The 24,300-nt window shown below is 40.9% G+C and overlaps 1 protein-coding gene across 10 annotated transcripts in view; it reads right to left on the reverse strand.

Annotated features, from left to right (window-relative positions):
• The window catches only part of Pdzd2 (PDZ domain containing 2), a 374,613-nt gene that overhangs the window by 164,366 nt on the left and 185,947 nt on the right, over positions 1–24,300 (reverse strand). Inside the window, exon 1 of one of the 10 annotated variants that reach the window (XM_074077665.1) lies at positions 1–23,313. This exon is cut by the window's left edge and continues 13,026 nt beyond it. The exons of the other annotated variants lie outside the window; for them this stretch is intronic. The gene's annotated coding sequence lies outside the window, so the exon portion shown is untranslated. Of the gene's footprint in view, positions 23,314–24,300 lie in introns of those variants that run through there. 10 annotated transcript variants of the gene reach the window in all.

The raw sequence follows: 24,300 nt of genomic DNA on the forward strand, positions 1-24,300 counted from the left end.
CCAAGGACTAGATACTGAGGCACAAACACCTGCTGTGGTCTAAATGTTGGACTCTCGTGAAATTGAGATGTTGAAATCCTAAGCTCCAAAGTGATGAATGGAATGGCAGGTGACCCTTTGGGAGGTGATTAGGTCACATGAATAGGATTGGTGCCCTTTTAAAAGAGCTGCCTTACACCTTCTACCATGTGGGTACTACAGCAAAAAGGTGCCATCTCGAAAAAGGAAATGGGCCTTTCCTAGACACCAAATCTGCTGACACCTTGATTGTGGTTGTCCCAGCCTCCCGAATTTTGAGAAATAAACTTCTGTTATTTGTAAGCCACTTAGTTTATGTTAATTTGTCATAGCAGCTCAAACAGACTAAGACACTATTATATTTTACCTGGTGGAGCCAAGGCTGGGGTAGGACTTGGTGAGTTAAATGTGGTGAACACTGTTCATTGGTTCACTCAATCTGCATTTAGTAGAAAATCTGCAAAAGAAACCCCACATTCCCATATTCTCAGCAGCCAGAATGCAGGCATGGGAGCTCTTTTTCACCAACTAGATGCATCCCAGCACAAGGAAATGGATGTGAGTGACAGGAGGCAAGGACCCAGGTCTTCTGGTGAACACTGTGGACAAAGCACAGTTCTGGTGGTCTCTCCCTGAAGTCCTGGGACTGAGCAGTGAGCAGAGGCAGGGTGGTTTTCTGCTAGAACAGTCCCATGGGAGTGGTTTGGCTCTTGTCCTATCTCTGGCATATGGGACCCCGACTCTTGGTCTTTCCAATGCAATTCTGTGAACCACCTAACATCCTTTAATATATCCCTTTCTTCTTAAACTCTGTTGTTCACAGCCAAAAGCCCTGGCCAGGTTCAGCAAGGAAGAAAGTACAGAAGTGAAGGAAGTAGAAGAAGGGTAGATGCCAGCTCGCATGGCTTGGGCCCACATGCTGTATATCAGGGGCTCCTAAATCCTAATGTGCCTTAACAACTTGTGCCCCCCGCCCCAGGACACAAGTTTCAGAGTTGGCTGTGCAAAGGTTGAAATCTTAATGCTACTGCACAAGCTTTATATCATGCCAGGCAAGTCTCTCGTACTCTGAGCCTGAATTTACTCATCTGTGAGACTGGGAAAATGCCACTTTCATTATAGGGTACAGAGACTAAAACTAGGTAATATATGAAAACAGCCCAGGACAGCCCAGGACAGGGACCAGAAGTTGTTCTGGGAATAGGGTAGCTATCTTATTAAATTTTTGCCAATTGACTGGGCTTATGTACTAAGACAGACAAAAATACAGGGTTATATTATTTTTCCTTCCCTAAAGTTATCATCATAAAGAGGTAACTGTCTTATATTTGATTCTACAGAAATCTCATGCTGAGTCTATCTTTTGATTACTTTAATTTGAATGACACAATACTACTTGGAGTACGTATTGTTGTCTCAGACTCAATCCACGCAATTTGTTTGTTTTTTTGTGGTACTGGGGTTTGAACTCAGGGCCTCACACTTGCTAGGCAGGTACTCTGCCACTTGAGCCATGACCTTGCTCTTTTGTTAGTATTTTATTTTTTTCAGATAGGGTCTTTCTAACTCTGCCCAGGCTGGCTTCAAATTCATGATCTTCCTGCCTCTGCCTCCCAAGTATCTGGGATTACAGGTGTGAAACACCATGCCCGGCTTGATCTTACAACACTAAGGGCTGGATTTCCTTGTGGCAGAGTAGCATGGTGGTTAAAATCGGCAAGTCTGGAACTCAACAGCTGTGTTTGAACCTTGGCTCTGCCTTTCATAATCAGTGTGACTGAGCAAGCTTCTTAACCTCTCTAGACCACAGCGTCCTCAGTAAAGTGACATAATAAAGGACTCATCTCACAAGTTAAGTAAGATGATACATGCAAAGGATTTATGACAATCTTTGGCACACTGTAAATACATACATAAATGCAAGCTATTCTCAATTATAGAATGAAGAGAAAAGAAACTGTGCCAGGGTTATAGGAATGGATACTTGTAACCCTGGATAAAAAAATTCAGTGCCAGTACCATAGAAGGACATAAAAATCGCTGTCTCTCAAATAACAAAGATGAAAATGCAGGTGATATACTTTGAAAAACCCACTCAGACGATTCAAAAAGTAGTTCTAAATAAATTTGCTTCATAAGCTATATGTTCAGGGAAAAAATTCAAAATTAATGTTATTTAAATTTTCAATGTGATTTTAAATACAAATTGAATTAATAAAGTATAGTGATAGACTTATTATTAGTAGCATACCAGATGGTATCCTATTAGTATATTAAATATGCTATTTTATGTATATTTATATCAGCCAAAACCTTTTAGTAGATCTTGCTTATGTAAGGGGCTTATATTCCATTATATATGGTAAAAGACAATGTTCTTATTTTCTTTTTAATCTGCATAGAAAATTCAAACTGATGTAAAGAAAAGCATCTTAAACCACATGTCCCTGCTCCCCAAATTAATACTCTTATAGGCCCTCTTCTTGATTTTTGCTTAGATTTAAATGGAAGTATTTGTTATGATAACTGAAGCTAAGACAGATAAGAAGCAAAGCCACTTAAAATGTTGAGGTCATCATAGCTAAACTACCAATGAAACAATTGTCCATTTTAACAAAATAAAGCCTTATCTGTTGATCTTTTTCTCAGTTTCCTTTGGATATGTTTATAACCTTGTGCTAGCCAAGTATTCTACTCAGAATTTGAGAGAATTATTATAACCCTCAAAGTTAGACATGCGAACATAATTCTTGATGTATGTTGGACAACTCAAAAGTAGAAAAACAAATCCAAACATTTTGTTCTAGATATTGTTAAGTAGCCTCTATAAAGATCTCAAAAATCATTGATAAAACCAAATGAATTAGATATCAGTAACATGAAGCTTATTTTACTTGAGTGGAATTTCTATTAAAATTACCTCAGTTTCATACTTGGCAACATACACACTTAAAAACCAAGAAGAATCACTGAAGTTAGCCAAGAATTGGGAAGGGGGAGCTGAGATCAAAAACAGTGGAGCAATGATAGCAATAAACAAACTATCCCTACACTCGCAAAGTCCAGTCAGGGAGGTCATCAATTTCTAGAAGGTGGGTCATGGCCTCCAGACTCTGAGTGAGTTGGTCCAAGCCTTTTCAGTCGTCTGAACGTTATGGATCAATGCTGACCAAATCCCCATCATCGAAGGGCAGCATTCCTCTGGGATTCTCTCAGCAGGGAGGCACAACTCTGTCTTGAGAAGATAGTCTTCTGACCACAGAGTATCTAGAGAGTCAGCATGAGACTGTACCCGTATCTTGTATTTAATATTGTTTAACTGGGAGCTTGCTGGCTTGGAAAACACAGTATCTTCCAGTGGTAGGCTATACTCAGCTTCACAGGAGGAAGGAAGTACAGGTCAAGAACACAGAGGAAGACCCCATGAGATGGCTCAGAAAAGGAAGAAAAGCCACCCAGCATCCTCAGGTTTTGGGGTAGACAAAGATCAAACTACTTCCATTAGGCCACCTGCATGGAAATGGAAAAGGTGCTTTGCATCGCTTCTCTCATTAAGGACGATTAAAGGGATGTTGGTGTAAACACAAACTTATTCCTTTGGGTAAAAGCAGACTCACTCATTTAACTTTATAGGCCAATCTGAAAGACAACTATCATTATCTACATCAACATGGGCCACTTCTCCTCCAATGCTTAATTGTAACCTTGGCTTCTCACATCTGTTATCCCAGCTACTGAGGGGGTAGAGATCAGGAGGATCAAGGTTCAAGACCAGCCTCTGCAAAAAAAGTTAACAAGAATCCACCTAAACCAATAAACCAGACACAGTGGTGTGCTCCTGTCATCCCAGCTTCCCTGGAAGGCGTAAGTAGGAGGCTCACAAGACCTGAAGACCTTATCCAAAACAACTAAATCAAGAAGGGATGGGGCATGGCTCAAGTGGCAGAGCACCTGCCTAGAAAGTGGGAATCCATGAGTTCAAGTCCCAGAACCACAAAAAGAAAACAAACAAAAACCCTCTCAGCTTTCTTTCTTCTCTTGCCTTTCCTATGAGATACACCATCTACTACCTTGTGATAAGGTATCTAGATTCCAGTTAACAGCAATATTTATTTTTTCTCAGGTAAAATACTGGCTCATTTGAAAGGCTCTAGGAAGACAGAACTCTATTTGATTTCCTTGGCATCAATCACAGTCACCCCTGATCACATCAAGCACTCAATAAATGTTTGCTGATTGAATGACAACTGAGTAAGCAAATTTTTCTTTGTAGCATTTGTGGCTCATTTCTTTTAACCAAGATCAAATTGTAATTTGTAGGTATGATTAAGTTTTTATTAACAATTAAGCTTATAAGAAATGTCAAACTGAATGTTGAATAAATATCTCATGATAAGGTCTTATCGGTTATTTTGCTGATTTGATTTTATTTGTATGTTGATCATTAAAATTGACACACTTAAAATAACACATTGCTTTAAAACATTTTAAAAGGTACTTTTTCCTTCTTAGTAATTTGGAATGACTTTCCCTTTCCTATTTATTATTTTCACCCCTAAGTTATATAATATTTAATTTTTAGGTTATAAGAGTCTCCCCTCTCCATGCAAGTTCCTTTTTAGATATATAACTTGCAAATATTTTCTCCTATCTTTTCCATAAATGGTGCTGGAACAACTGGAAGTTCACATGCAAAGGAGTAAAGCTGGACCCCTATCTCATACCATACACGAAAGGGTCATACCCAATAGAAAAACTAAAATCATCAAACTTTTAGAAGAAAACATAAGGGTAAATCTTCAGGACCTTCGGTTATGCAAAGCCTTCCTAGATAGAAAACCAAAATAAGCAGCAAAACAATAAAATGGACTTCATCAAAAACCTCTGTGTTTTAAAGATATCATCAAGAAAATGAAAAAGGTAACACATAGTATAGCAGAAAATATTTGCAAATCATATCTCATAAGAGAACTACATGAAGAATACACTTTAAAACTCTGATTAAACTCAATAATGAGTAGATAGTCCAACTAAAAAATAGGCTGAGGATTCGAACAGATGTTTCTCCAAAGAAACATGGAGACAAATGGACAAGAAAAAAATGAAAAAAAGACGTTCAACATCATTAGTAACTAAGGAAACACAAATCAAAATCATAATGAGGTATCACTTCACAGCCAAGAGGATGACAATAAGAAAAAAAGGCAGATACTAACAAGTGTTGGTCAGGACTGACCCTCACATACTGCTGGTGAGGATGTACAACAGTGCAGCCTCTGTTTCCAGTCACTAGAACATTTAGCACTTTTCCAAAATGTTAAACATGGAATTACCATATAACCCATTCTTAAGTGTGCACCAAGAACTTATACACGTATGTTCAGAGTAGTGTATTTTATAATGTCCCAAAACTAGAAACAACCCACACCTTATCACCACTGATGACAATATAAATAAAATGTGGCACTTGGGAGGTGGAGACAGGAAGGATCGTTGTTTGAGGCCAGCCTGAACAACAACAAGTGAGCAAGACTATATCTCAAAGAACAAGCTGGGCATGGTGGCACATGCCTGTAATTCTAGCTACACTAGAGGTGTAGATAAAAGATCATGGTCTAAGGTTGGCCTGGACAAAAAGTGCAAGACCTTATCTGAAAAATAACTAAAGCCTTTGAGCTGGAGGCAAGGTTCAAGTGGTAGAGTGCTTGCCGAGCAAGCACAACACCTTGAGTTCAAGCCCCAGTACTGCCAAAATAAATAAACAAATAATAAATAAATAAATAAATAAATGTGGTACAGTCATACATTGGACCATTATCCGGTGATTAAAAAGAAAGTTGCAATGTATGTTACGACACGGGCAAACATTGAGAACATACTGAGCAAAAGAAGCCAGTATAAAACACCACATCACATATCTTCACTTACATGAACGTCCAGAGAGGAAATGTAGAGCACAGAAGGTGGATCAATGGTTGCCAGAGACTCGGGGAAACAGAGCCCGCCTGTGCTATAGTTTGCATGTTGAATGTCCCCCAAAAGCCCATTCGTTAAAGACTTAGTCCCCAGGGTAGTACTTCTTGGAGGTGGAGAACCTTTGGGAGGTAGTTGGGGAAATGTCTCAGAAGGGGTTTTTGGGACCCTGGCCCATTCTCTCTGTGCTTCCTGGCGTATCTGTGAGAAGTTTGCTCTGCTACACACCTCTGGTGTGATGCACCACTCTCGCCAGAGGCCCAAAATATCAGAGTTGCCCAGTCACGGGCTTGACTCTTCACCACTGTGAACCCGAATAAACAACCTCTGGCTGCTTCATACACAGCCTCTATTTTGTCATAGCAATCTGACTAACACACACTGCTAATGGGGACAGGGTTTCTTCTGGGGGTGACACAGATGTTCTAAAATTACCTAGTAGTGATGCTTGTACAATCCTGTGAATATACTAAAAGCCATCTAATTGTATACTTTTAATGCATAAGTTATATGCATAACAATTTTACCTCAATGAAATTGTTAAACAAAAAACAAACAAACCTCATCGATGGGACAGATGTGGGCATGTGGGTTCCCTAACATTATCTGTCTCTCACTGAGGTTCTGAAAATTAATTGAAGGGAAGTATTTACTTCTCAAATCTGGAACAGGCAAAATAGAGATTGACTGTCTCACTTAAGGTCACTCTATTCTTCAGTTGTCAGCCTAAATGCATTTGCAAAGTGCTTGGCAAGCAGAAAGTCCTTAGAGAGGGTAGCCTCTGCCTCCAATGCCCTTTCTATTTCTCTAAACTGGCAACAAACTGGTGTCTGAGAAAAAACTAGAATGAGTAATATAGATGGGGTGAATTGAACAAAGTGTATTTATGCATGCATGTAAATATCACAATGAAAACCCTTTGTACAATTAATTTATGTTAATAATTTTTTTGTAGTACTGGGGCTTGAACTTAGGGCCTTCACCTTGAGCCACTCCACCAGCCCTATTTTTGTGAAGGGTTTTTCGAGATAGGGTCTTGCGAACTATTTGCCCGGCCTGGCTTTGAACCGTGATCCTCCTGATCTCTGCCTCCTGAGTAGCTAGGATTATAGGCATAAGCCACCAGTGTCTGGCTCTGAAGGCGTTCTTCCTGGGGTTTTTCTTCTCCTCACCCCATATCCTCACATAGACTTGGAGCTGAGAAACAAATGGCAATATTTTTGTTCCCTTATTCTAAGGAGTCAAATAAGTCTGTCACACAGAAAAAAAGAAATAAAACTTCAGGGAAGTGAAACTATCAGTCCCTCAGGATGATAATCAGGAGAGATGACTTCAGGACTGCTAGGGGCTCACATTCTTCTATGTCCTGTCCCCCAAGAAACAAAGGAACAGTATTTTAAATGGGAAGTCATCTCACTATGGTCTCCACTCTCCTCATTACCTCTTGGTAGAGACTTGCTTCCTCAGGCCAAGGCAGACAGATATTCCAAGCAGGAATGAAGTGCGGAGTGTTAAAAGACTGGCCAGGCTGGAGGTGAATTTACTAAGATAGATTGTAAGCACTTTTGTAATGTTACAATGTATCCCCACTATAACAATAATGTGACAATAATTTTGTTTAAAGGAGCCTGTGGCAGTCACCTTACCCCTTCTCAGGAGAGCAGACCCAGCCTCAGGCAGCCTGGAGGTCGCCCTCCTTCTAGGCCCAATGCCCTTTGCCTAAGCTGTTTGGAAGGAAGGCAATCTAATTTTCATCTGCAATCAACAGTAAGTTGATTATAGTTCTGTTTACAGGTATTTGGCTTCTCTAGAATAAGGGTAAGAGTCAGAAAATCTATACATATACTCAGTCAAGATCACATTGGTTTGTGAATATTTCTGGACCGCCTACATGTTGCCCTAGGACTATGTCAGGCTGGCACACCCATGCTATCTCTCATTTTAGTTCATCACTAAATAAGAATGTGCATAACATATAGTCAACTCCAGGGAGCAAACAAATGATGAAGAGTATCTACCCTCTATGGGTGAAGACAAAACAACCATCAGAAAAATGAGACCTTACATCATCTGAATGTTTCATGTGTGCCTCTTCTGGACTTAAGAAGATGGTGATTTGTTGGTTCCTGGGAATGTCATGTGTACTATACTTCAGTACCCGCCCTATTTTCACATCAATAGGCACCTTCTTACTGACACTGGGGGAAGATGAAGAGTCTCAAGGTCAAAATCAGATCTCAAGTGCAACTTCAACCAGTGGGCCTTCTCAACATTCATCATTCTTGACTTAGTCTGAATGCCAGGCAACATAGGAGAAAGACAGTGGAGGTGTGTACAAACCCTGAGGGCTGAGAGGACAGAGGGGGCATGCTGGGAACAGGGAAAGTGCCACAGAGGAGGCAGACCACAGCCCAGGTGCTCTAGATTGTCCCAAGGCAGGAACACAACTTCCCATCGTGAGGAGAACCTGGGCTCCCTTTCCCAGAATATTTTCTCCATCACCAACACAGCCCTGGGGCCCTGAACACCAAGGTGCAAGTTCTTCCATTGATTTAGGATTTTCTCCATCACCAACACAGCCCTGGGGCCCTGAACACCAAGGTACAAGTTCTTCTGTTGATTTAGGATTTTCTCCATCACCAACACAGCCCTGGGGCCCTGAACACCAAGGTGCAAGTTCTTCCATTGATTTAGGTGCTATTTCAGAAAGTTGCTTAAAATTAAAATGTTTCCACAGGAGGAAAACAATTTTAACCTTTAATGTATTAACATATTTTAATGAAAAAAAAATGTCTGATCAGACTTCCTCCATACATCCAGAGTTCATTTTGAATAACACTGACTTAAGAAAATAAAATCTTATCTGTAGCTCTTTCAGTTATAATTTATTGCTATAAATGAAGTTTTTTTCCTTAATAATTGGTAAATTTTTAAAAAAGAATATTGGGGCTTTTAGAGTGGTTCAAGTGGTAGAGTGCCTGCCTAGCAAGCATGAGGCCCCCTCCCCAAAAAGACAATTGTACAAAGACACAATTTATTTATTTACTTACTTAGCAGTATTGGGGTTTGAACTCAGGGCCTACACCTTGAGCCACATCAGCCCTCCTTTTTTTGTAATGGGTTTTTTTGAGATAGGGTCACCAGAACTATTTGCCCGGGCTGGCTTCGAACCTCAATTCTCCTGATCTCCACTTCCTAAGCAGCTAGGATTATAGGTGTGAGTCACGGCAACCACAACAATTTAAAAAATTTCTATGCATCTCTAAAGACTTAGAAAATGGGCTGGGGATATAGCTCAATGGAAGAGTGCTTGCCTAGCATGTGCAAGGACTTGAACCCTAAGCACAGGGCAGGAAAGGGAGGGAATGAAAAATTCAGAAACCGTTGCTTGAGAAACAACTTTAATTTGCTTAATGGTGTCTATCAAGTAGGGCTTGGCACATAGTAGGTGAACAACAAGCTTTTTTAAAAAAATGGATGAATTCATTTGGGGAAGGAGCTGGGGAAAATCCAAAGTATGCATCATGGCTGGGTGGGCAAGCTCAAGCAGGTGCCAAGCTGTGATCCTAGGCAGCTGGGCTTCAGAAAAACCACATGAAGGTGTCAAATAAGAATGTGATGAGGCAACGCCTGCCTAGCAAGCACAAGATCCTGAGTTCAAACCCCATACCACACACACACAAAAAAGAATGTGAACTAGCAGTCCCTCTGTGCCCATGGATGCCCCTCTGCCAAAAATATACACCATGTCTACAGCAGTACAGTGACTTTTCACCTTTTAGTCACAGCACATTGGAGGTGTCAGAAAGAGTCAGAGGTAAGCATGGTCCAATGGAAAATGTCAGGATGTGAAGTGAGCTGGTCTGAGTCCTACCAGTCCTGAGTCTGTATCCTTGGGCATATCTCTTAAATTTTAACTTGCTGTCTCTTCTTTAGAAAATGGGGCAAATAGCTATCTGGTCATGCTGTTGGAAGAGTTACAGGGAATGTATGCAGAATCCCTTGACACCTGGCTAGTGTGTAATAACAGAGCTAGCTCCCTAACAGAGGCAGAAGACAGGGCCTATTCTCCCCAGCCACGAAGAAAACATCAGGATGTGAAAAAGGCTCTTAGACACTCCTTGCTGCTCAGGTATGAGCACAATGGTCTTCTGGGAGGGGTGGAGCAAAAAGAAGGAAGGAAAGGAAAAGGTAGAGAGACCGTCATGCCATAGGTATGTTTATTTCATGGCTGGGTGAAGAATAAGACAGGAGTGTACAACATGTTCATATGAGATTCTAGGCAGAACTTAAAGTCATTCCATTGGCTCAGCCACATTAGAAGATACTCTTTTTGATAAATCCCAGCAGAAGATATGTCTGGGAGCTAAAAGTTACCAGGTGTCTAACTCCATTTGAGCAGCTGTGACAAAATACCATAAACTTGTTGGCTTATAAACAACTGAAATTTATTTCCCACAGCTGGGAAGTCTAAGATCAAGGTGCTAGCAGTATCTGGTGAGGACCCCTTCATAGGTAACTGTTTGTGCTGTGTCCTCCTATGGCAGAGGAGATGGGGGCTCTCAGTGGAGCAGCTTTCACATGGCACTAACTGTTCCCATTAATGAGAGCTCTGCCTTCATGACCTAGTCACTTCCCAAAGGGACCACTCCTGATTACCATCCACCTTTAGGGTTAGGATTTCAACATGAGGATTTTATAGGGATGTAAACATTCAACCATTGCACTTAGTGAAAGAAAGGGAAGGAAAGATTGAGGCAAGGTTGAGAAAAGGAGGTAATGAACTCCGGAAACACTTTTCAGCATTTGAGTAACCCTTTGGTTTAGTTTCTGGAAAAGTCTCTCAGTTGTCATTAAGAATTCATTGAACTCAAGTTAAAGCCACACTTAGGACATTATCTTTCAATCTTTTGGGTCACACCAGATCACTCCAAACTTTAATTTCAGACTATGGAAAAACCAGAATAAAATCAGAATACTGTGTAGTTATAACCATAATTATTATAAGTATGCAGACAGACAGGGGCCTGGAAAAACTTAGAAGAGAAAAATACAGTGAATATATATTGTACGGTAGGACTGAGAAGAATTTTCTCCTTAAAATTATTTTTTAAATTATTATGACCTTATTAGTGTATAAAAAGGCTGAGATGGGAAAACCCATCAGGTTAGGCACAGCTCAATCTGATCCAGGCATCTTAGCCTTAGGAGAATTTGGCCTAAGACCACAGTTTAAATCACACACTAAGTTATGCCTGGCTCCAACCCATTCAAGAGATGGCCAGATGTGCAATGGGCCACGAAGTCCAGCACTTTGCAGAATGAAAGGCTGGAGACTAAATTCCTTTAGGTCAAAACTTCAGTTCAAATTCCAGTTATAGGGAGCATCTTTAAAATACTGTGCTTATTTCAAACTATATCTGAGAAATTTGGTCTATATGACTTCATGCCAACCATGCTTAAACCGATTTTTTTCTAAGTAAAGTTTTAGTAACTACATCACACAGATGAATATACTCCCCTTCACATCCCTGCTGAGGAACTGAATAGTCCTCAGTATAAGGAGGAAAATAGACAAAGAACACACACAATCTCACTGTATCTTAAGACAGACTTCAGATAGAACTGATCACTTTATATACTGGAAAGTCATCCATAGCCTTCAAAATTCATCACTCACCTGTTTAGTGGTTTTTCTCTCCCACAAACCATAGTCAACATTGGACTAAACAGTGATGCATGTACAGGATGATCTCAAGAATGACTCTTGGCATAAACAGCCTTCACCACCATGTGACTCAATCAAGTTCCACACAAGTGACCCCCAAAAAGCAAGGTCAAATGGTCCCTCCTAGTCAACAGATGCAAGATTAATAGTCACAAAGTCAATTTGCCTCTGCTTTGCTCTAGAAAACTCAATCCCTTATCCTCCCTATTTCTCCTCCCACTTCAATCATCATTAACATCCATTTCCACACTAGTGCTTTATGTGCTCACACACATGTCTCCACTGCCAGACTGTAAGCTCCTTGAGAGAAGATCCAGAGCCTTCCTCACCTGTGTCCTCCAACTCAAGCACAGCCTAGCCCACAGCAGATGTTCACCTTGCCCTGTTATTCTTAGATGTGCCTGGATTAAACTGGTTATCCATGTGTAAATATTGATGCTCCCTTTCACTCTCTGAAATGCCTGGTGTGTACAATAAATTCTGTGACCACCCTATTAATATGGTGAATAAATGTGGCTCCTGGTTTTTAGAGATTTGTTTTTAAGGTCATTGTTCCCATTACCTGCTGTGGTTCTTATAGGTAGACTACTAGGTAGACAGGTAGATAGACTCTAAGGAGAAGTAATCCAGAAAAAAGTTTAGGCAAGAATTTTAAAGCATAAAGGGCAACTATGACATGATACAGCAAATTTCCCTGCTAAGTATCTAATTATCAGTCCTGCCTCTCTTTCACTCCTCTGGGCCCACTTGCATGAGCTGAGCGTGGGATGAGGTTGGTAATGGCCAGAATGTGCTGGTGGCAGTGGGCAAAGCCAATCTGTCACTATGTGCACACCAGGATTACAAAGATTGACAGCACTGGCAAGGTGTTGGATTTCTGTTCCAACCCAGATCCTGCTGCTCCATGACTCAGTATCCTGGCCATGAAGCCATCATAGGGGCTACATGTGCTACTTAGAGATGGGAAAATCTCTTAGCTTTTACAGTCCTCGGGCATGAGATGGGACAGCAAGAATCAGAGATGGTAAGGAGAGAGCTGGAGCCAATGAAGCACTCAAGGTTGAGAGTTCTGGCTTCTACAGCAGGGGCTGCAAGAGGCACACTAACACAGTTGCCAGAAGCACTGATAAAATCAGGAGTATCCAACTATATGCCATTTGTCCTGGGGTCTGGTCTTTTACAGCACATTAGGAATAGGAAACTAGAACCACAAGTCTTCACAGGTCTTTCCCTGCTTATAATTGCCGCAGACAGGCCACGCAAAAGAGGCCAGAGGGGAGGGGAGATAGTCACTCCACCTGTCTGGCCTACTTCCTCTGGTTCCTGAGAAACCCCTCCTTGGATTTAAGTGCCCAGAGGGATTTCCTAACTCTCACTGCTCATTAAGCCTGTTTGATTTTAAAGCAGAAGATTAAATACATGGCCCACAGCCAAGATTCCAGATGTTACACAAGTCTTCCTTTAGTGGATGGGGTCCCCTGCTAAGTAGTACTTCTAATTAACATCTGCAGCGGGGCTCTGAAGGGCTGTATAAGGGGGGAGTGGGGCAGAAGGAGCTCCGGCTCCAGTCTTGGCTCTGCTGTTTATATTAGTCCACTATCTGAACCATTCACTTGGTTTCTCTGGGTCTTGGTTTCTTCATTTTTTTTTTTTTCCTTAGCAAGAGCAAACTATCTTCAAAATTTTCATCCCTCAAGAGCAGGCTGTGAAAATCAAAGAGGATTATCATACAGTTCTTAGTAAAAGCAAGGCTCCCACAGAACTGCACCGGCCAATTTGATATCCACTTAGCCCATGTGTCTAGTTAAACTTAAAATTAAAAAAGTTCATTTCTTGGCCTGGGAGTGTAACTCAGTGATAGAGTGCTTATCTAGGATTTCTGAGATCCTGGGTTTGATCCCCAGCATCTCAAAAAGAAAAAAAATTCAGTTCTTTGGCCATGTGAATCACATTTCATGTAGGGCTAGGTGCTACCATATTGGTTCCCTCAGAGAGAAAACATTCCTCAGAAACTTGAATGCAAGCCAGGAATGGTGGTGACTGCCTATAATCTCAGCACTCAGGAAGCTAAAGTAGGAGAATCCCAAGTTTGAGGCCAGCCTGGGCTACACTGTGAGACCCTGTTTCAAGACAACAACAAAATTGGAATGCTTCAGCCCTGCCAACACTCAGGAGGCGATGCTCCACAAGTGTTTTAATGACAGTGACACACGGGCCACAATCAGGCCCTCTTCCAAACTCTTGAAAGAAAGCAGTAGCCTTTCTTCCCAACGTATAAAACAGCACTGGCAAGTGAGAGACTTCCTTCTACAGCCTGCTATGCCCACATCACTCTTTCACAACTGATTTATCATTTATACAGTTCTCCTCTTAAGAAAATGTATTTCAAATGTCCTCTCCATAGGAGTGTTAGGTCTACACAAAGCTAGGGTCCAAGACAACCCAATCACGTCCTTCCTTCAGCCCCACAGGCCCTTCTGTGCAGCCCCCAAAATGGCTAACTTGAACTCTTTTACAAAAGGAAACATCTTCCCTGGGCTAAGTGTTAAAAGCATTCCAAAAGAAAATAGCCTAAAACAAAAGCTCCGCCCCCTTCAATCTGTTCCTCATCTGTCCAAGGATTTATTGGCTTTTGCAGTAAATTAATCAATTGCCAAAAGAGAGTTAAAACCATGGCTCCAATGTAAATACTGGTTGGTAACAATCCCTCAGTGTGACACTTCAGATTTCAAGTGGCTGGGTGGCCTTCCAAACGCCTCATTAAATGGCAACTTTATAGCATTAAGAGGAAAAGGCTCTGGGATTTTCTGTACAAATGTATAAATCAATCATTTCAAAGGCAAACAATAGAACAACTCACAAAATGTGTGTGATTGGGGGTGAAGGGGGAAGAGAGTCAAACAAAGTGAGCAAGGAGAAACTGAGACACCAGCGTTTGGGCTCAGGGCATTAGGGTCTCAGTTCTGAACACTCCTGCTGTGCTCATTATTTGTTTATTATCAGATGGGGCCATTATCACAAATGGTGAGAACCCAGCAACACAATCAGTGTGAGATTCACCCCACACTGACTTCCTATCCCTCACGGAGTTTATCATAAAGATTTCCAAACAGCAGGTACTTAAAATCAGTCCAGCTTCTTGGTTTCTCTCAGTAAATGATTTACTGTTAAGAAAAGCTATGCCATCAACAGTTGGTTACTACCAGCTGTGTGTGAGGCACTATAGTGATGGCTGGACAAGCCTCCTTTGGCCCACCCACCACCTTCGAATGAATTTAACATGTCTTGAAAAGTATAAATAGTCACATTAACTGCTAAACCCACAAAGAGACCACTACCTGTCAAATCCTAAAATACAGTCCTGACCAACCCATGTTTTACAAAGGCGCCCATGGTCATCTGTTTCATCTGAATTCCAAGGCTCTCAATGGACCAAAACAGTAGCACCCATGGAGCACAGTCTTGGAAAATAGAGCTGCTTCCTTCTGATGCACCCCCACAAACACTTGGGGTGTGTTTGAAGTTAACAATGCTGACAGGCCCCTCCCTACTTCACTGCCTTTCAGCTAAGCAACCTTTCAAAGCTATGTGTGGCCCCCAGTGGGTCAACCCATTTTATTTTCCTTTTAGAAAAAGCTTTTTTAAAAAACAAAACAAACAAAACCATATAAGGCTGATTACTAAGTCAAAGAGGAGAAGGTTCTGAAGAAGAACACATGTGCACACCACCCTCTGCATTTGCACTCTATGGCGTTCTCTACCATGTCCCTGTAGTTAGCAGTTCTTCATGAAGCTCTACTAAATTTTGTCAGATTCCTACCAAAATTCAGCTCCATTGTTCCCAAAGAACAATGGGCAACTCACAATAAGGACAGTAAGGCGAGGGAAGCAGACTGTGAATCTCAGGAATGAGACTTTCCTGCTGTTGAAAGGGGTCCTTCTGGAGAAAGTGCCACTCTCCAGCAGGGATTCTGCTTCTCAATCTCAAAAAGCAAAATGAAACAAAGGAGAGTGTGTGCACTAGCTTGCATGCCACCCACAGGCTCCTAGTGGTCTCTGCTGACCCACTAAGTCCCTTCTCCAGAGAGTGACTCCAGGGCAGCAAACGTTCTCTGCATTTCTGAGGCCAGAGTCACTTTCCCAACACAGTTCATACTGTGTGACTCTCCTCTCATACGATAGTGCGTGCAATCTGTCTTTGACCCAGGTCCATATTTACAACCATCCCTTGCAGGACTTTCAGCGCTTCTCAGAATGGTCATTACACTGACATCCCCAGTAACAATGAGCCCTGCCCATAGCAACACCGAAAGGATTCAGGCAGGGCGTGTAAGAAGGTCCAAGTACTTGAAAGACTACAGCTAGGTAGGATCTTTTGCTCACCGAGCATTCAGAGACATTTACAGAATCTGCTGGGTGCAGAAGCACCTCTGGGCTCTGCCTGTGCCAGTTACTTAGTCCCAACCTAAGACTTGAATTCAGCACAAGGGCCAGGAAAAGGTCCTGGGAAGTGGCAAAGGACCTACGCTTCTCAGCTTGCTTCACAGAAACAGCTTCCTTCAGGGCGTTTACTGGGCCCTTGCCACCCCACAGTTCCCAGAAGGGTGGAAGGGCAAAGGGAGGAATTTCTATAGCTGGCAGATCCTCAGTGGGGGAGGAGGGGAGGAAGGGAGGAGGAGTAGCAGGCATAGCCGCTGGAGGAAGGAGGAGTGGCAAGAAAGGAAGGGGCCCACTGTAGGCAGATAAACAATTGGGCAACCAAACCTTTGAGTCATTACTGGTCTTAGAGTTCTACTGTAGCAACATGCTTTAAACAAATGTATTATTAATTGCTTAAAATAGGTACCAGTGCATCCTCTCATTATGCTACTCAGACCATACAGATAATGCTTAATCTCTTCCCTAATTCCACTCTCCTCCCCCAAATAACCACTGGTTTCTGTTTTTCATCTAAATCTTCTGGATGCAACATTTACCTACTGTATGTTCATGTAGGAAAAAAAAAAGCAATTATTCAGCACTATGCTTTTTTTTCCACCTACTGATAAATTTTAGAGATCATTCCATTCACACAGGAACCCACTTCTCTCCGAAAACTGCCACATGGTATTCTAAAATGCAGACTTACCATATTTTATTTATTCATTCTTCTATACTGATAAATGTTTAATTTTCATGTTTCCCCATTTCAAACACTTCTGGAAAGAATATGTGTTCATATGCAAGCATTTCACTAGAATGTAGTTCTATAAGCGTAATTCTTGGATTGGAGAATATATGCAATTTTCTTTTAATACACACTGACAAAGTTTCTGTGACAAGTTTTGCTTTCACTTTTGCTATACAAATACCCATTTCTCTAATTAGACTTGACGCATCATCTTTTAAGATTATTAATAATAGTCGTAGTATTGGTGGCACTGGGAATTGAACCCAGCTCCTCACGCATGCTAGGCAAGCATTACCTCTTGAGCCATACTCCCAGCCCTTTTTTGTTTGTATTTTGTTTTTGAGATGAGGTCTCACTAACTTTGCCCAAGTTGGGCTCAAATTCTTGATATCCTGTCACTGCCTCCTGAATAACTGGAATTATAGGAATAAGCCCTAGTGCCTAGCTATCCTTTCCAACTTTCACCTAAGCCTGACCTTAACCATTAAATTGTCTAGACTGGATGGTGGAGAACAGCACAAAAATGCTTCAATTTGCATTTCCCTGATTGCCTAAGGGGGAAAGCATCTTTTCTTCTGTTGTTTTGGACATTTGCATGTTCTCTATGTGATTTTCCATTTCTTATATAGTCAGCCCTTCATATTTGCAGGGTTGGATTCATTGATTCAACCAACTATGAATTAAAAATAAATGGGAAAAACATGTCTTTATTGAGCATGTACAGATGTTTTCTTTTCAACATTCCCTAAGTAACATAACTATTCATGTAGCATTTACATTGTACTAGGTCTTACAAGTAACCTTGAGATGACTTATATAAGAGTATATAGGAGAATGTGCAGCAGTTAAACGCAAACACCACACCATTTTATATTAGGAACTTGAGTATCTATGGATTCTGGTATTTGTGAGAGACCCTGGAACCACAATTCCTTGCAGACTTTTTTGCCTCATTTCATTCATTCATTCATTCATCCATTCATAGGGTATACTATATTAACCCACTGTCTGTTCTGTCTTACACACTTCTCTCAGTCTATCATTTTAAAACTTTGCTCATTGTATTTTCCCATAATCCATAGAGGTGGTTTGTCATGAACAACACAGTAGCTTCTAAATGGTTCTTTTCACAAGAAGAATTCTTTCTCCAATGCAGTGGAAACCCAAGAGTGAACACACAACAGAACTGTTCTGTTGGGCTGAATGGGCCTTCCTAGGTTCCCTCAAGTACCCATCTTGATTCCAATGCACTCCTGAGCCCTTCCAAGAATGCTCTGAAAACACAATTCAGCTCAACTTCCTCATGTAATAAGTGAAGATTTCAGGAAAAGAGCCTCTAGAGAGATGAGCCAAGGCCTCCTAACAGAAATAGGACCAATCAGACCTAAGGTCTCCATTCTGTCTATGAACAAGCCTAAGTATTTAAATTATGGAGGGCAACAGAATTTCAATTTGACCTGAAAACACAACTGGCAATTCCGCATCTGATTTGTGTACTTTTCTTCCATCAAAGAAAAAGAAAACAATAAGCTAATGAAATAAACCTATAGATGATTCATTTGAAAACTCATTTAAATAAGCACTTATCACCCCTGTCCAGTTATTTTTTAACATGTTAACTTTCTATCCCTCCACATTAGCATTTAAGCTAAACAAAGGCATGGAATCCTTGTCTGTTTTTCTCTCTTGTGTCCCCAGCAGTCAAAACTGGGCCTGTGAAATTAACTGGGCCTGAGAAATTATAGGTTTCCTATTTGCTGAATGATAACATCAATTATTACCTCTGAAACCATTCATAACAGCTAGAAATAAGCAGAATATGATTAGATTTGCTTTAAAAATATTTCATTGCATTTACCAATATAACCTTTGCTAGACTAGCTATCTATCAGCAGGTGGCCTAAAATATGGGATGCAGGAAAGATAACCCAGAGGGAAACAAGGCAGAGCAACACTGCTGAAGATGTACGGCTGCCTCTCCTCCTCCACCTTTGTGGAATTTCCCAGGCCTGATGCTTATGCATGTGTTTTACAGGGACCTAGTACTTGGGGGCGGGGGGCTTCTTGGCAAAACCCCTAAGAGAGTTGGGGTGGTCTGAGTCAGTTGTGTTTCACTCTGAGGTCCTCTGTCTCACCTGTAATCTTACAAGCTCCCAACGGTGAGGACTTAGCCAACTGTAGGATTTCAGTGTTAGGTTCCTCCTCTGTAAAGCAGACACAATAAAAGGCTCTGCACCCATATGGTAGAGAGGATTAGTGTCCACGTGTGTATGTTCCTTAGCATAATGCCACACGAATCACAGTTTATTTTGTTTTAACAGTAAAGATGGCCTGCAGAGTTGTCAACGTTTAAGATGTGTTTTTATATGCCCAGAATGAGGGGACAGACTCAAACCAAACTGTTAAATACAGCAAAATGGGACAGATGAGCCAGCATTACTAAAAATACATTCTTGAGACAATAACCCTAATTTACAAAGCAAATCAAAGTGATGGAAAACATTAGATATGGGTCTTAGAACTCCCAGACCACAAAGAGAAAGATTTATAGAGCACCTTCAGTTAAGTGCTAACCAGAGGATTAGCGATCCCAGTTCCATACCACAGCCAGAAAGCCACCTTCCTATCTCTGTGTCTGGGGTTATATGAGCTCATATTTAGTTCATATGTACCCGATTTGACTGCCAGGACATTTATAGCTTCCATTCGGTCTCCTTCAAATCACAAAGAATGTATTCTGGCCCAGGCCCACCACTCCAGGGAACAATAACCATCTCATACATTGGCATTTAGTTACCGAGCTCTCAAGGCTGGACAGCCAATCAAAATAGGGTTCCTGCAGATCAGATTTTTGATCTCTGTAAATGAGGATACAGGCTCTAAAGCCACTCTGGAAAAGCACAAAAGAGAAAACATTCTGTTTGTAGAATGTTGAACAGTTTGTGCTTTCATCCATTCATAGAGATGGCCACCGAGGCTGTGATGAGATGCACAGAGGGCAGAAGGGTGAGATACAGGCAATCCATGTCACGTGCAAGATTTAAATAGCAATTTAAAAATCTGCCTTCAAATTGGCCAAATTTGAAAAAATCTTCATGGATTTTATATAAAGTATAAACAAAAAGGCCTCTCACCACTCTGGTCTTTTACAGGCAGGTGTTCCTGGAGAAATTATGTGGATTTTTAGAATTCCATCTGTAGCAGAGCCAAAATCAGACCTGGGCTTTGAATCATAGATCACTGGGGTCACTAAAGGTATCCTTCTATTCATAACAACAATGTTCTTTTGTATTAAAAAATTTAACAGATACTGAAGTTATAAAGAAAGACTAAGAAGAAAATTTTTAAACATCTGCTTTGAAAGGAGAACTAGTCTCCAATTCTTACAGATCTCTGAAGATAGCACAGGAGGGGATAAAAGGAAAAGGGAATTAAAGTACAAGCAGGGAAAAAAATCTGTAAAATCTGTATGGGGATGGGGGTGAAGCACAGTGGTTGAGTACTTGCTGGAGTGTATGAGGCCCTTGGCTCATGCAACAAAGACCAACAAGTTGACAAACCCAGCTTGTCTCTTGCCCAAGCTGATGTGAGTATTCTTAAAACACTGGATGCTCTGCATATTCTGTTGAGAAGAGACTTGGGAGAAATGTGCCTGGTTGATTAGAGTTGCTCTCATTCCCAGCCTTTATTCTCAAGAAAATGAAGTACATGACAAATTGCTGGGTCGTACTGAAAGAGAAATGCCAGCTCTCAATACCCCTGGAGTAGTCTGGCACTCACAGACACAGTCCAACTACTGATCCACCTCCATTGCTAGATGGTGCCATGTCTACACCGTCAGCCAGTGGGGTGGAGGGACGTTTAACAGGTATTAAACTCTGGGTTAGCCATTTTCTACCAAATTCCAAAACAAACCAAGGCCACTCAACCACGCATGTTTCCAAGCACTTCTCCCCTCTTTTCTCACCACCGGCCCCCCTTAACAAGAGGTCCGGAAATGTTAAGCAAGCTATGCCTTTCAGGGTCTTGAGATAGTATGTTCTTCCAAAGTTCAGAAAAAGAGAATAGTGGCTTTAAAGCTAAATTCTTAGATGACAGGCTGGTTGACAAGGGACACCAGGAAGGAATGGAGTCCGTTACTTGGGACCAAGAAAAAGGTCACTGGGGAAGCATGAGCCAAGAGTACTTTTGGCAAATGGAAAGAGGGCAGGGGTTCCCAGGCTACTTAGCTGTCACAATTGTGGGAGGTTCTGGGGTTCTTGTTGAGCTTATAAATTAGAGTGATGGTATTTTTCTCTGTCTCAAAACTAAGATGCAAAACACTTCAAATCTCTGAACTCTAGTTTATCAATCTATTCAGATGCTAGGGCTATGGCCAATTAATCCAGAGCTATAAGATATGCTCAATAACAAAAAGAGGCCTTTCAGCAACGTTTTTTGTAAAGCACATTTGGGTGCAACAATCTTCCTTTTGGTCAGCGTGAGGAAATGAGGATGATATGATCTTAACAGAAGTGATATGATTACAACAATAAGCCCAGGTCTTTGAAACAAATTATGAAAGGGGAAGGACTGACTTTCTGATAAAGTGCTAATAAGTCTCAACTAGTCCAATGCTACTCATAAGAAAGGGTTCAAAACAGCTGAATTTTGAAAAATGAAAAGATGCTACCCTACAAGACTAGATAACATTTCATTGAATGCTTAAACTGGGCCAGGTACATGCAACAGCTCACTGAATCCTCACAAACATCCTTGAGTAGACATTACTATTGGCTCCATTTTATAGAACAATCTGGGGCACAGTTTCCAAGGTCATGAAGATGTGAAAATGTTAGAACCTGGGCAGTCTGGCCTCAGAACCCAGTCATTTGAAAAACTGCACAGATACTACAGTTGTGTTAAAAACTGAATTTGAGGCTATTCCTGGTCACCACTCATAACTGCAACTCCACCCTCTTCACCTTTCTATGCCCTGGCACATAGCCCAGTCCAGAGGCAACACTCTGTGTGATGTCATGCTCAGGGAAATTTGTGCAATTGTAGATGACAAGGTAATTACAGAGTTTATCATTTAAAAGGTACTGAAGACCTGCTGTCAACTGCTTACAATTAATTGTCAAGACCAAGTTCCAAACAACTAGAATTAATGTGAGGATGCCGCAAGACTGCAGAAACAAACTCCCCAATCCAAAGATCAGCTGCATTTCCTTACATCAGCAGTATCATAGAAAGCAGGAAAAAAGATGGCTGTCGCAGTGACCAAAACTACACTGCACAGAGGCACAAGTCTAAAATCAACTTTGGTAAGAAACCATAAAACTCTACTGAAGGATGTAAAAGGAGATTTGGACTAGTGGGGTGGTAAGTCTTATTTATAGAGAAGGGGAGAGACTTTAAAGATGTTAGTATTTCCCAATTAATATCTTTAGTAAAATTTTAACAAATCTCTTTAACAAGAATTTTTAGGAAATTGAAAATAGTTTAATATTTATATGGGGGAATATAGGATGACAATAAGACAATTTTGAAAAAGTACAAACAAAAAACTGACTTCCCCTATGACATACTAAGACATTTGATAACTATAGTAATTTAGAAAACAGGACAAGACAAGTTATCAGAAGGAAATAGGAACCCTAACAGTGACCGACTTTTTTTTTAAGAAAAGAACACATGTGTTTTTGTTGTTGTTGTTGTTGCTGTTTTGTTTTGTTTAGGGGGCTTTCTTGGCAGTGTTGGGGTTTGAACTTACTGCTTCGCACTTGCCAGGCAGATGCTCTACCTCTGGAGCCACACTTCCAGGCCTACACAAGAACATGTGAATCTGGATAGATTAATCTAAATACATTTCCAATCTATTTCTAATCCATTTTATTATTAGTTTTTCTCTTCAGAGTAAAGTGTAATTATGTATTTTCTACACAAAACCCCCTAAATTTGAAAAACTGCTAAAAGAAAAGTATAAAGGAAGTAGAGATTTTTCTTAAAACTGAAAAGGTAGTTAATATGAATGACTCCATGAACATGACCAGATTTGCAGAAAGGGTTGGAATATAAAAATCGAGATGCAACATGGTACTATTAAAATACACACAAAATGCATGTGTGCACCTCTAAGAACAAGTAGAACTTAGCCATCTGAAACCTAGACTAGAAGACTAAGCACTAAACTAGAGAAAATGAGCAGGAGTTCCTCAAGATTAAGAGACCTTAGTTGAAACTATAATTTTCTGTTCAAACAAACAAAGCTAAAAGTGAATATGGCAAAATACTAATAGCTATTAAGTCCTATATACAGGGATGTTTGCTAGATTACTGTTTGCACTTTCTGTGTCCTCAAAACACAAAAGTAAAATCTACAGTTTTCTCTATCAACCCATAGAATATATTCTTTTTTTTTTTTTGCGGTACTGGGGTTTGAACTCAGGGCCTCACACCTGTTAGGCAGGCACTCTTATGCCTTGCCACTCCATCAGCCTGAGTATTTTCTTAATTATTTGTAATTTTATTCCTCAAAATATACAATGTGAACAATGCAGATGAATTTAGTTACTGATCTCAAATGTGATGGTTAATGTTACATGTCATTGTCACTAGGCTACAGTCAGATGTCAAATAGCACTCCAGATTTTCCTATGAAAGTATATTTTAGATGAGATCAACATTTCTTTACTTATTTTTATTATTTATTTAGGGACAATGGTCTCACTATGTAGCCCAGGCTGGCATTAAATTCCCTATGCAGCCCAAGCTGGCTTTGCACTCAGATCCTCCTGCCTCAGCCTCCTGAGAGCTGAGATTACAAGCATGGCCTACCACACCTGGCTGAGATTAACATTTATACTGGTAGACTCTGCGTAACGCAGATTGTCCTCCATAATGTGGGCAGGTTTCATCCAAGTAGTTGTAGATCTTAAGGGGAAAGATTAAGATTCCCAACAGAGATAGAACTGTCCTCAAGACTCCAACCCAGATACCCTGCTTGAGTTTCTGGCCTGCCTGGCCTGCCTATGGAATTGCAACATTAACTCTTAACTGAATTTTTAGCTTCCTGGCCTGCTCTACAGATTTTGGATTTACCAACTTCCATAATTATAAAGGCTGATTTGTCTCTATCTCTCTTTATGTTTCTCTCCCTTCACATACACATGCACACACACACACAAAATACATATACAAATGTGCACATGTATATGTATTTCTATGGATCTAGAGGATGCATGTACACACACACATATACATACACTTATGTGCATACATATCGCCCCATTCTGTTCCCCTAGACAGCCCTAACATGCCAATGTTGCCACTTTTGGGGAAGCCATGGTCTCTCAACAACTAAAATGGCCCACAATTGTTATAACATCAACAAGGGTAGAAAAGCATGTTTTGGGAGGAGGAGGGTCAG

This window comes from Castor canadensis, chromosome 6, assembly GCF_047511655.1.
Source record: "Castor canadensis chromosome 6, mCasCan1.hap1v2, whole genome shotgun sequence".
Taxonomy (NCBI): Eukaryota; Metazoa; Chordata; class Mammalia; order Rodentia; family Castoridae; genus Castor; species Castor canadensis.